The following is a 14,588-nucleotide window of genomic DNA, read 5'->3' on the forward strand; positions in this document are numbered from 1 at the left end:
AATTTAGGATGCATTGAGGATTTATTGTCATATGAAACACTGAAATGTTAATGATATTAATCTCAAATTGGGTGTTCTTCCTTTGATTAGATGCTATACATCAGTCTGACAGTTAATACTTTCTGGTTAGACTGATAAATGAAATCAATTTTAAGTTATATTACTCACAATGCCTGCTAGTTAATCTAGAAATAAAATGATTTCTATACGAGATTTAAGTGATAAACTATTGTGCTATGCTCACTGCTGCATAATGCACACAATTCCCCATCCCTTCCCAACCTAAGAAAATTATAGAAGTTGTTCTTCTATACATGAGTTCTTCTAATATAAATTATAGAAGATTTTCTTCTCAGCTGATGGCACTCCTTTTAAGAAACGTTGGAGTTTGAGGTGATCACGACATGTAACACCTGAATGGCCATCTTAATTTAAGTAGCAGCATCCATATCCTTACATACTCGTTTATGCAGACTGTATATAGTTGGCTGATTGAGGAACCAAAGCTTATTAGCCCATGCTTATTCTGAAGAACTTGAGAACACATACCTAAATTCTATTATTTTAAGTTTGTTTCAGAAACTGTATTGAAAAGATATAGGCATGCTTAAGTATTTTCCTAAATAGTGATGTACTTCTATACTTACACCTAGCAGTTGACTTCAGTAGACACATGGGAAATTCTACTCCAGCATCACACTGGATCAAACCATTACTTACATTATTTTTCTTTCTTAAGGATAATTTTCCTGAGCCAAATGAGAAGTGGTATGAAATGAGATAGTCTTTTTCCACATAACATAAATGACAGGAAAAAAGAAAATGGTTGAGAAAGCAACATTTGCATGAACTGCTAGCCTTGCCCTATCAGCCTTTGAAGTTCCTTTCCAACAGATTGGCATGATGGAAGGAGAAAAGTCATGCCATTCTATATTTGAAGTAAATAAAAGAGAAGCCAAAATTTCAGATTGGACAATTGTGTGAAGTTCAATTCCTAGACAAGGGACAACTGTTCAAAGTCAGTGCTACTGAAGTAATAAACACATATTCTAGGAGTTTTCCACCCCAATGAGTAAGTTACAATCCCTGTGTATACACCACTGCAGATTCAGTCACCTACAAGGAACACGTCAGTGTTATTAGGTAAAAACTTAACAGATAACACTTGCACGCATCCCTAAGTCCACAAGATGCCTCTGACTTCCATTAAGATGACAAGCAACCCACATTTCTTTGAAAAGAATAATCAGCACTGTATTCTTGCCCATACAACCAGGTGGCAGCAGCAACAAGAAAACCAGCAACCAAATTAGAAATAGTATCAAAGCAGCTACCTGCTCTGTATTATTTCCATTCCGTCATGCCACAGATCAAGGCATTTTTGATGATATGCAGTTTACAAACAGACTCCATATATGAAGTTCCATTGGAATAACTGCATGAACTCATTGAATCTAATGTAATTAAAGAATTCCTAGTCACAGAAAACACTTAATTACAGAAGTTTCTTATTGCAGTGTAAAACTGGACGTTTGACAGTACTGGCTGGGCAAATGAGAAAAGATTTAGGTTTATTGTACGTAACTTTTTTTTTTTTTTTTGAACAGCCCGGTATTATGCTACCCTGTCTCAAAAGGCAGAAAAAAATAAACACTTTCAAATGGCAATGCCTCAAATTACACCTCTTCAACTCCACAGTAAAACAGGACCTACTGAATTTTCTTCTAAAGAGTATTTAGTTATGGTGGGTAATACTCATGTCAGACTTTTTGGGTTGCATTTCATGACTAAGCTGCCTAAAAGAACATATATTGGTGTAACAATATCCAAACATTAAAAACAATACAAGCTTGGTTTCCTGAGGTTCTCCAGTTTGGAAGCTGTCTGTGGCTTTGTACTTCAAGACACGCACACCAGGAGCAGATTTCAACTGTATAAATTCTTTTGGCTCAGATTTCCTAGCAACACAGCAATTTTTCCCAAGTTTCCTCAGAAGTTTTTCTGTATTCCCAAAAATGCCACTAGAAGGGTGAGACACCCGGTCTACACTCGACTTAGTCAGGAAGGCATGACAGATATTCCAGATAACAAACTTAACTAGTCTAGGTTGAAAACAGTAATATTTCTGAAATGATAAAGCATCAAATGCTACAGATTGACATACTACTGCAAATCCTCTCCTCTAAGATCTCTTAAGATGAAAGTTTTCCCAAGAATGCCCTTTAATTCACCTGCATCAAGAGTCTTTTGAACTCCCTCTCCCTGTCACTTTGAATTGACCATGGTTCATCTTGCAACTAAACCAAGTCCCACCTAATAAAAATCAAAACCAAACCTAAAACCACCCTTTGCTTTGTGCAGACAGCTTCATATGAATCTCTTCATTACTCTTTGGACATTTCCCTACCAACACTATTTTTTTTTTCTTTATTAAGGGAAAAAGGGATGGATCCTCATCAATTTGTAGATGAGCATCAGAGCTGATTTCAGCATAACATCTCACGCTCCATTATCTGTTTTACTTAATTTTATGTAAACCCAAAGAAGGGAAATACAGATATGCCCCCACTCATTTTCAATAGCACTACTCTAAGTGGGCTCTATTGGAATGCTAATTTACCGTCAGACATTGATCTGCCCGTTGCACTTTAGGACTACTTGAATAGGACCAGTTTTAGACCTATTGATTTATTTTATTTAAATATTGAGATAAAGAAGAGTCAGCTAAAGCTTACTGTTTTAAAGTTCTCATCATGCTAAGTGAACTTAACAGGCAACGTTAAGTTCAGCTTACAACAGCTTTGTAAGGTGGCTACTGGCCAGCTTGTTACTCTGACCTGCACTCTCAAACACACCAGTCCTCAAAAACAGTTACAGGTAAAACACATTTAAAAATGAGACCAGTGGCTTATTCCAGCATTTAGATACATGCACACTAAAAACTTCTGCTAACATGAAGTATAAAAGCACTAAGCGTGTATATTCCCTTTATTTTCCAGCAGTTCAGAATATAAGTGTGCATATTAATACACACAAGCAGATTTATGTAGTTGCAACACACAAAATAAAGTTGATCTCTTTAACCTGTAGAACACATGCAGAAAGCAAAACAGGTAACACTTTGACCTTAAATCACTGAAGTCATATTGTTAAAATAGCCGGTCAACAATGGTGATGGGTAACTTGGTTCAACAGCGTATCCAACTAAATGACATTTATACACCCTCCTTTATGTGATCTTTTTTTATCAGCTACAAAATACATGAAGTTTCATCTTACGTAGATATAATGGTAAAGAGATCACAGAATATTAATATGAAAGCACTTCTCTGTCACTGAAAACACTGTTTAGGTTCTTAGACTGAAGCATGACTACAATATTGCTAAGATCAAGCAAACACTTCACTTTGTTTTTCTTTTAAGAACCGAGACTGATCTTGACCTTCCTGTAGATAATTCAGTTTAATATTTTATTTTGTTCAAAAGTGAAAAGTCTTAATATCTATGATATCTATTTCAGATGCCATTTATGACACTGAAATTCTCATAAGTCATTCCTGGCACAGTTTTAGAGCACTGCTCCAACAATAGGACTAACCCACAATTAGACAGACCTCTCAAAGCCCTGTTCACAACAGATACAAAAATACATCACACAACACATAAAGCATACCAAGCTCATTTTAAACTCGGCAGTAGCAGTTTCTTCAGGAAATACGGAGCTCCCTTTTACAAAGATAAGGGAGAATGCATAAACAAACAGTCACTTTGCACATGTCCCAAATCAACTAAATTGTGTTCTTTTAAAGGTAGAGTGGGTTGCCATAGTCAGTACATATTAGACTGAGATGGGGACTTGTTTTTGAGTGGAAGGGGGTGGATGTTGTAGGCTCATCCATTAGCCTGCTGGATGACAATGTACCAGCTACTACAGATTTCTGTACCCCAAGTTGCTATTCATACAATACCCATCTCCCCACTACCTTCTGTTGTAAAGCACTGGCAGATGAATTCATTTCTCTCAAAAATGGGCTGCACATAAGAAATATAGTGTTGTCATATCCTCAGATGTTAGCGTTTTTATTATAGCCATTTCTTAGCTGTCCTCATCCTGTAGCTACTTAACTGGAACTTAACCTAGAGAAGTAGAAATCACCTTAAGAGATAAATACCTTTCTCTTTCATTATATAAATACATATCACTTTAAATATATAGTGAAAGAGAAAGATTCATAAAGATTCAGGCAAACATTTCTTGAAATATTTACAATGTGCCCATACATACATCTTCAAACTCAGTTTACATTATTCCAACAATTACTGAAATCATTCTACTGAGACAATCAAGGAGACGGGAACTGCACCATCACCTCGCAGGCACTTTCTTCTACTTATACAAAAGGCGTTTACTGCCACCTTCAGGAGCACTCGCCAGTCTTAGCCTACAGCACATACATGGGGTTCTTTACAGTACAAATCGCATCATTACTTAAGATCAAGGTAATCAAGTGACCTCCACGAAAGATATAATTAAAACGAAGCAAACTATGCCTTTTGTCTCCTTAATAATTAGACCTGGGTGAAACAATTCAGACACTCAAAACATGCTCAAACTTTGTCACATTACACCAAAGACTTGAGCTCAGAATATTGCTTCATTTTTCATTTTCAAGTAATTTTGCAGACACCATTATTTACAACCAAGTCAAAACACCAGAATGTCAGAAATACACAGGAACACTGACTCCAGTAAGTTTAAGGCAACCTAAATTCTAATACAGTTGAGATTTTTTCTTCCCCAAATCAGCAAAACTTTTACAAAATAGCATCCATCTTTTCAGAATTTCATGACAGAAATTTAATCCACAGACCTGCTAAAAAATATATTTCCAGTACTTCTATGTACATTATATATTTTAATGCAGTAGAATTCTTTCAAATCATTAGAGAGAAGTAAAAGGAAAACCAATGTTCTTTACTATTCACTGCCTTGTGCTTCTAATAGCCACTTATGCCATACAAGGTCTAAGTAAAGTATTATTCAGGGCTAAATCACTTTTTTCCCCATTTAGCATTTATACCATAAAAGGGATATGGAGCATAGAAGGTGCAGTAAAGTGAAGAATGAAGAATTCCTACTTAATTGCAAGCAGTATGTCTTGCAAGAAAGTGTTTTAGTATTTGTCATATCCTTTTTAAAAGAAAAGAAATTAAAGAAGAGCTGCAAATGACTAAGAAAATACATCGAAGAAGGTTGTCCTATTATATTTTTAATAACTGCTAATAAGCTCAAACACAGGAGCTCCCTCAGGTCTCAATGTGAGAACAGTCGAATTCTAATTGCTGTGGGCAATTATTAATTTATACTGGCAGCTAGTGTGTATACACTAATTATACATATAATTATATGTTATGTTTTATGCATTACAATAACAAATTAGTCTGCAGAATTTTGAAACCTTTTCATAATTTAATACTTTTTCAGCAATCTTGTACAGGAAGTTTTGTGTCTAATATTGAAGTCACCAACACAGATATCAACAGTGCCTGAGCATGTTTATGCCTCATCAAAAGAAATCCAGTAAACTTCATTTAAGAATAGCAACTCGGGACAATTGCCTGAGCAATTCTTTATCAACGCGCTCAGTGTAAGTGATCTGTCACAAATATAGAAGAAGCGTAATTCTATCAAATTCTTTCCACTGAATGAACAATTAGTGGCAGGAATGACTACAAAAAGTAGTCCAGGCACACAGATTCTTGTGATTAAGAGGCCACTGAACTATACTAGTTAGGGATCAGAGTTGCTCTCTGCACTTCTTGTATGGGAGCTTACTGCAGGAGCCCAATGATCTCTAGGACGAAATCTGTCTCTCAAATAATAGAAGATTCTCTGAGCTTCTGACAGATAAACCAAATAGCACAACCTTATTTGCATTTAAGTTTATTATTAGCCTCTTTCTACCCTGACTCAAAATGACTTCCATGCCAACTAACTAAAAATTTTGCAAATTATATCCAAATCTATCTAGAAAACAAAAGTGTTAAGTTTACTACATCTCTACTTTAAGTTCCACGTAGTTTCCCCAGCTGTGAATTCATGTTACAAATACAAATTGTATTTTAGCTCTAAGTTCCATCCCTCGCAAAGTACTGAGTCCCAGTTCTGCTTAGGAATTCCACTGTATCTTTATACCTTGAACAAAAATAAATACATCATGTATTCAGTATCTTTTTTTTATTATTATTTTAAATATCCCCAAATCAATGGACTTGAAGTTTGTCACTGTTGGAGATGTCTTCCTCACAGGGACATACTTCCATTCCTTCAATGACTCTTCACTCTTGACTCCCATGATAATCTCCCCATTTTTTCAAAGTGCTTTCACAGTTAGTTGAGTGTCTAATAGGGATGTCACCATACAGACAAGCTTCCTCCCTGTTATAGTTAAGTATTCCCCTGCTTATACATTCAGCATCACTTTGGTCCTCGTTGCAAAAGCATCACACCAAGTGTTCGCGTGGAATTGGAAGTTATGTCCAAAAATTAGCTTGTGATCATGGGAGGTCCCTTTCCACAGGGTTTTGTTTCCCAACTGACACCAGACTAAGTCAACTTTTTTATTATTATTATTAGCACAGATCACTGAGTTGTGCAATTATTCCACATAACAGATTTGTCATCCTCATTTCTCTTAGTTTGTTTTTAAAACAAGTATTTTAGTGCTGACCATAATATTTATGGATGAAGTTTTGCAATTACTTCCAGTTTAACTATGAAAACGTTCAGCAGAAATCCTCTGCTGGCCTTGACAGATGTTTCCCCAAGGGACAACTACTTTTGTGATCTCTCCTTGGTCAGTTCTTAATGCACTTAATACGGGGGTTAAGTGACAGTAATTTCAACTTTGTAAATCAGGAAACCACGTGGTAGAACTTAAAAAACTTGCTTTTTTTTTTTTTTCCAAAACCTTTAGTATCCAGGTTCATTTCTCCAAGCCCATGTTATTCATTAAAATGCCTTCATTTCAACATGAAAGGACATTATTAACCGTAATACTCATTAACCTAGTACGGTGGTAAACCAAATACCACTGATAATGGATCACCATAATTATATAAGCATCAGATTTTTGAAGTCTTAAATCCGTGCTCAAAATAGCTGTGGTATACAGTTGACAAACATCACCTATAATGTGGACATCAGAATAAAACCTATTTCTTTCTTAAAATTCGTGTTTTTAAAACTATTATGAATACCTCAATTATTTCTTCATTCACGTTCTTGGGCAGGCTATAACAGAATTTGAAGTTTATCATATACAATTTCATACAGATAATTTTCTAGAATTCTTCTATTGTCAGTGCAAGCTCTGAGTACCCAAAAGCAAACCTAATATCCATAGAGAATATTTAGGACACCACTCTGGTTAGGATAATACGCAGAAGTAAGACAAAGGCTATAGTGTAATTCCCAGAGCACAAAACTTAGGCAGTATCATCATGAAAACCCCGTGTGAAACAATCCAGGCTACAGCAGGGTTATTCCAGGCATGGAGTTGATGGTACCCCAGAGCAAACAGTGCTGGCACTGCCAGAGACATCTCCTCTGCCCTTCATATCCCATTACTCATTAAATAAATAATGAACATGATTGTTCGTTAAGTGGTTCTAAGAGTATGGCAGGTGAGAAAGGTGCAGGTCTACAATGGGCAAGATTATAACCCTTTGGATCTTTCCTACTAAACCTGTCTCTGAATTTTGCACTCTTAAAATTATTTTGTTCTATTCCCACTTTGTTTTCTCACTGCCTCATTTTCCATGTAAGAAGTCAAACGGACCCTCTTTAAAGCTAAAATCTGAATGACTCTTTTCTTTATTATTTGTGTTTACATACAGCCATGATATGACTTTTCAGACACGTGACCTGCATCTTGCTAACCCTCATAATTACATAAATGGCAGTACAACGTAAGAGACTGGACAAGCTACCTACAGTTTTTTGGGGCAATAAACTTTGAACATGGGGGAATTCTGACACCTTATGGCTGTTCCTGTGCATTACCTGCAGTAAACACTGAATAAGCAAGGTCCCAACACTAGCAGAAGCCGAAAGACCACTTCACTGCTATGCAGATTCCTTGAAGTTAATTTAAACATTCTCACATACTTGGCACAGAGCTCACTGATGCTCAAACTACGTGCCCTTTTTAAGGTTGAACTTGTTTTGTGTGTCCTATTCACTTACAGCTGCATACATTCACTATTCCTAGTGCTCTAGGCCCACTGGCAGCAATGCCTAATAGTGCTTTGTATTATTTAGAACCGTTCTTACCACCATCCCCCCAGATCAAGTCAGCAGTATGGCAAGTGTGTCTCTGGTGTATGAGAGCTAACAAAACCTCTGCACAAGGTGCAAGTCATTTCTCACTAGTGCTTGGAATTACCGTTGAGGTAGTACATGACCACAAAACTTGAAAGTAACTTACCCCTTTTTCACCACCAAATTAAAAGTGTGCATCTGCCTATATTCGTTTCCACTGGATTTTTCTCATCGCTTTTCCATATCAAGTTTTGCCTCATCTCACAATGCTTTTCTGTGCAGGACTCTGCTCTTAATCAAAACTGTCAGAACTTCTCTGAAAACTTGAGATTTTTTTTTCCTCAATTACTTCTACAATTACCTGAGGAAAAACGAAAGTAGGGAATAAAAGGTTAGTGTAACACACACTGTTGTCAGAAGATACAGCCATGGAGCTGCACAGCTCTTCCTAAAAGCTGGCATGCACTCAGTTTTGCTTTCAAAAAGGTTTAATGAGATTTCTATATAGATAAGTGCAAATTACATTTCACCTGTTAATACATACGGCATTTTTCAAGGGAAAGGCCAACATATTAACCTTGCAGCTTTCCAGGATGCCCTATCATCCTTGTTTCTCCCATTTCATGGAGACAAAGGATTAAAAGCCTATTATTTCTAAAAGCAATTACCTACTCTGTGGAATATAACAAGGTAAACAATTGAAGAGAGCCACTAAGAATTCTAAAGACATTCTAAGGAAAAGCCTATTTCTACAAATCCTTTCTTTTCCCCACGTGTCACAAGGCATCATTATTTTAAGGAGGTGTTTAGGGTTCTCAGATTTACCCAAAAAACATCAGTTGATGGGGCAGGTAAGGGGCATCCCAGCAGATGGAACAGAGAAAACTACTGCTACACAGATTTAAAGGAGGGGTGGATATTAGGACAATATTTCAATGGAATGCCATGCAGATTTATAAAATCCCATACTGACAAATTATATCTCAGTAAATGCAAATATATTTCCTACCCCTGCAAATGCACTTAGCTGTGAGTTCATGATCAGCAGAAATTAGCCTAACTGAGGGTTAGGAGTAACTTGCAGCAATTATGAGGTAGACAAATGTGTTTGTAGACATAAAATATTCTGTTCCTGTATCAAGACATGTTCCTTCCAACAGCATTTTGCTTAGTAATGCAATTAATACTGCCAACATAAGGTAACTGCTCTCTATAATCAGCATCTGATGAACTAAGGAGTAATTTCTTCCTACCATGATCTGGGTTTCAACTTGTGACAAGACATTACAGGATTATGGAATGTGCCAATTCAGGGAGGAAAAGAAAAAAAAAAAAGATGCGAAGAAGTCTATTGACCATAATAGTTTAGTGAAAATAATGAAATACCTCAAGCTTATTTATTTAAAGGAATTATATTGACTAAATTCCCATTTTTTGTGTGGCTTAAGAGACAAAACCAGATGATAGCTAACATTAACTAACATAATACTGAATTTCTATATACTTGTTGTTTGAAACTCAAGGAACATATTGCATGTGTCAGAAATTAGTGGCAAATAACCAAGGTTATCAATTATAGAACAATCCCAGCCAGAATCACACTCCTGTGCAAGGTCAAGTCTGCCATCACCAAGCTTTCACAGGACTGAATTCCAATTGAGAGAATATATCTACTTCATTTAAGTCTAAAACAAAATCTTTTACAAAAAAAAAAAAATAATTTATTAAGTGCAATACACTATCACAACAATTATTTAACACTATTTTTGATAGCTATAGTGTTTAGTTACCTGCCACTGCAACATAAATGATGGCCTAATGACAAAGAAAGGAGGGTACTCTAACACACAAAGCTCACTTAAATAGTCTGACACCTGACTAATACCAAAAGAAACAATTTTATTTTTTTTTTCTCTAAAGTTCTAACTCCCATCTTTAAATAACTTCACTGCGGGAAATACCATGATCCTGTTGAGTAACAGGACTTAAGGCTAGGCCTGCAACAACAGGCTCCCATTGATCTTTGCTATCTTGTAGGCCCATATCTAGGCCTTTTCCCTCACCTTGCTTTGTATATTCATGTCTCCAATTAATCAATCATGTAATTATAAAGGAAAGGTGTTAATCTAACATAATACAAGATTTTAGCACGGATTGAGATTATTTCTCTTGAAAAAGCAGATTATTGGTAACTCTGTCTCAGATTTTTTTTTTTTGTGGATTTTGTGTGTGTGTGTGTGTGTGTGGTGGGGTTTTTGGTTGGTTGTGGTTTGTTTTTTGTTCTTGTTGTTAAGATTAATACAGCAACTGATCTAACAGTAATCCAAGTATCAACGAGGCAGCTAGCAGAGGAACCTTCTCTCAAAATGGCTGCTACCCACCACTTTTACCATTTCTCTGCAGGCTTGAAAACGCGTTTAGGCTTCAAAATCCACTGATGCTGCCACAGAGGAAACAAAAGTTTGCTTTTCTATGCCGCTTTTAGAAAACTGCACACAGGCAAACCAAGCAGCAGCCACACAGCAAGAGGCTGGCCTTCCCTCACAGCGGGGCAGCAATGGCGTCCATCTTGGCTGGGCCCTCTCCTCACATGGCAGGCCGCACAACAGCTGCCCTGAGCACAGCCTTGTTCTTAAACAAAACTTCTTTTCTTCACATCAGCCAAGTCTAATACCTCAGATATGTGACAGAACAGGGCCTGGTTTTGTCTGAAATTCACCCCACACATGTACCTAGGCTGTGGCTTGCCTGTTCATCATACCTCCGTTTATTTTTTGGTTGTGTTGAAAACTTACTGGAAGCTGTTTGCTTTCTTCCCTTTCCTACTTTTTCCTGAGGAGAAAAAGCATGTTTTTAAGTTCCCTCTATTTTGTTCCAAAAAAGATCCTTGCAATTGGATTATACAGCATAACAACTTTAAGGGTATATAATATTGGATGAATTTCCAAAATATTAAAATTTTAAATCACTCATCTTAAAGGCCGAAGTCTCTTCAATTTCTCAATTAACATGTCAAAAGTAAAAAGATAAAGACTTAACAACTCTAAAAATTGTTTTGTTGTCGTGTGTTGTTTTTTTTTTTCACCCTTTTTTTTTATTAGGTTAATTGCCGTCTTTTTAAGCCATGTTTTCAGAAAGTTTTTTTGTCCTTTATAGATAACTTAAAGCCTGAAGGACCTTTGCATATCCACAGACCTTGAAAGATAATTGATAAAATGGGTTATTCGAAAAATGACAGTAATTAAGATACAGCACAAGTAAGCAGTAAGTTAGTCACCTCAAGAACATCTAAGACAGGTCTTTCTTGACCCTTATCAAGCTTAAAATGTTCTTACCCAACTAACACGGGTAAATAACTCTCTTTAAACAGCACTTACATTGCTCTATTTACATTAGCTTTTATTTCTACCATGTGAGGCGGCCCACAAATCCAGACTAACAAAAAAAAATTCCCTTAACCTAAACCTACATAAATTTACCCCCAAGCCTTTCTCGTACTTCACCACCACTAAGCCCCAAAATATATATCAATATACATACAATAAATAAGCAAACAAACAAGCAAAAAACTGTAACAGCACTCACTTTTCAATAGTACCCTGACAGGAATTACAGGCCATTTATCAGTTGCTTAGAAAAAGTATATGCAGCACTTTTCTCTCCCTCTGAGACTAGTAAATAATGCTATCCAGGTGGCTTTCACCATTACCCATAACACCCCCCACTTGATTAACCAATTAAATTAAGTAACTTAAGTAACCAATTAAGTTACACTTGTTCTTATAAAAGGGTTCTGTTAAGGGGGAGAGTAGTGTTCTATAGGTATATCTTTACATTGTTGTTTGAATAGTATGGTTATAGGGGCTGTCTTATATTAATGGAATATTAGGATTCAGACTTTTTAGGAAGGATAGGCTGAGAAGAGGGAATGTTGGCCTTTTTGTCAGCGAAGAGTTGGAGCTTGTGGACTTTGCCTGGTGTTGGATGAAGACCTGACTGAGAGTCTATGGGTTAGTGTTAGAGAGAACATAGATGGGTGACGATACGGTGGTAGTCTGCTGTGGGCCCTCTTACCAAAAAAATCCAGCAGGTGAAACCCTATATAGCCCCATAAGCGCAGCCACATGTTCACAAGCCCTGGTCCCTGTAGGTGATTTGCAGTGCCCCAGTATCTGTTGGAGGGACAGCACAGCATGGCGGAAGACAGAACTGGACATACTGGAAAGAGTCTACTGGAAGGCCAGTGAGATGATCAAGAGACTGGAGTATTTCACGTTCAATGTGACACTAGAAGAGGTGGCACTGCTCAACACAGAGAAGAGGAGTTCTTATTATAAATAGTCGGGCGGATGGGGGGAGCAAAGAAAATGGAGCCAGGCTTGTTTTGGTGGTGACCAATGGAAGGATAAGAGGCACAAACTGAAATACAAGAGGTTCTGTCTAAATATTGGGAAGTTATTTACTATGTCCCTGAAAGAGCACTGACACAGATGTTGTGGTTTAACCTGGCTGGCACCTAAACACCACATAGCCATTTGCTCATCCTCCCTCTCTGGTATGGAGGAGAGAAGTGGGAAAGTGAAGCCTGTGAGTTGAGATAAAGACAGTTTATTAAGACAGAAAAATAGTAACAACAACAATAATAACAACAATAATGATAATAGTACTACTACTAATAATGTGTACGAACAAGTGATGCACAATGCAATTGCTCACCACCCGCTGACCGATGCCCAGCCTAACCCCGAGCAGTCCAGCCCTTCTCCCCCCAAGATAGCCACCCCTATGTATTATTTAGCATGACCCCAGATGGGATGGAATACCCCTTTGGCTAGTTTGGGTCAGCTGTCCTGGGTCTGTCCCCTCCTAGCTCTTGCTGCACCCCCAGCCTGCCCAGTGGCAGGACAGAGTGAGAAGCTGAAACGTCCTTGGCTTGGTGTAAGCACTGCTCTACAACAATTAAAACATCAGCGTGTTATCAGCGCTCTTCTCATCCTAAGCCAAAACATAGCGCCCTACCAGCTACTAGGAAGAAAATTAACTCTGTCCTAACTGAAACCAGGACAACAGGTTGCCTGGAGAGGTGGAGTCTGTCTTTTGAGATCTTCCAAAGCTTTCTGGACATGGTTCTGGGCAACTTGCCCTAGGTGTCCTTACTTGAATAGGAGGGTGGGACCAGAAGACGTTGAGTGGTCTCTTCCAACCTTAACCATTCTGTGATATGTAAGGTAGCTTGAACTGAGCTGATGACAATTCGCTATTTCTGCTTGGCCTAAGAGAGAATAGCTTGGAAGAATATGCTATGTTCATGTTGTCTTTTTCAGTCTCTTTATGGCAACTTTGAACCTGTTACTGGGGTTCAAGACAATCAGGCAAAGGTGTAGAGGGCCAAAATATTATTTTAGTACAACTGTGAAAACAAGTGGGTCATAAATGTTGCTGGGGGGTGAATTATTCAAACACAAAAGCAATACCTAATGATGAGAAGCATCAAGATTTTCTGATGCTAGTGAAAATTGCTCCTTGTTCAGAACCAAATGCCAACTGTATTTCTTTGACTGCGCTTTTGTAAGTTCATGCTCACTTTACTTTCTCATTTAGCATAAGTACATGGTAACATTTTTATTTCACTGGAAAGAACAGTACAATGCATTAAATTTAGCTTACATTTTTATTTGTGGAAAATGCACACGTAACATGGTGAAACAGTAATTTGAAAAGTAAAATTGATGCTTGAGCTACACATAAACATTTTAAATTCAGTTACTCATTTGTTATTCATTCAATTATTCATAAAGCAATTGGTGTTAGTAAGAACTCCAGTAAGGATCTTAATTGTCATGGTACAGAAAAAGAAAAGAAAGAAGAAAACAAAAAAACAAAACAAACAAACAAACAAACAAAAAAACTAGAATTACCTCAACTGGTATCTCTATGGTTAGTTTAAGACCTTTTAAAATGAAATGTCATAGGTAGCACTCATCTGTTTTAGCTCACAATTTGAGCATCAGCTAGTTCTAAATTTAATGGTGAATGTCAGCTAGAACCAAGTTGCATAAATTTCCAGGAACTTGAAATAAAATGCTGTTATTCACGCTGAGATGGATAACCCTTTTAAGTATGTATTTCATAAAGAAGTACATCTGGAAACAGACAACCAAGACCCTGAATTATCTTGCTGTCTCTGGTAGTTTATAGGGATTGCACCTCAAGTGGTGTGATGTATTTCAAATGTCTGCATCCAGGCCACAAAACTGCAAAAAGA

Source organism: Anas acuta, chromosome 6 (genome assembly GCF_963932015.1).
Source record: "Anas acuta chromosome 6, bAnaAcu1.1, whole genome shotgun sequence".
NCBI classification, from domain to species: Eukaryota; Metazoa; Chordata; class Aves; order Anseriformes; family Anatidae; genus Anas; species Anas acuta.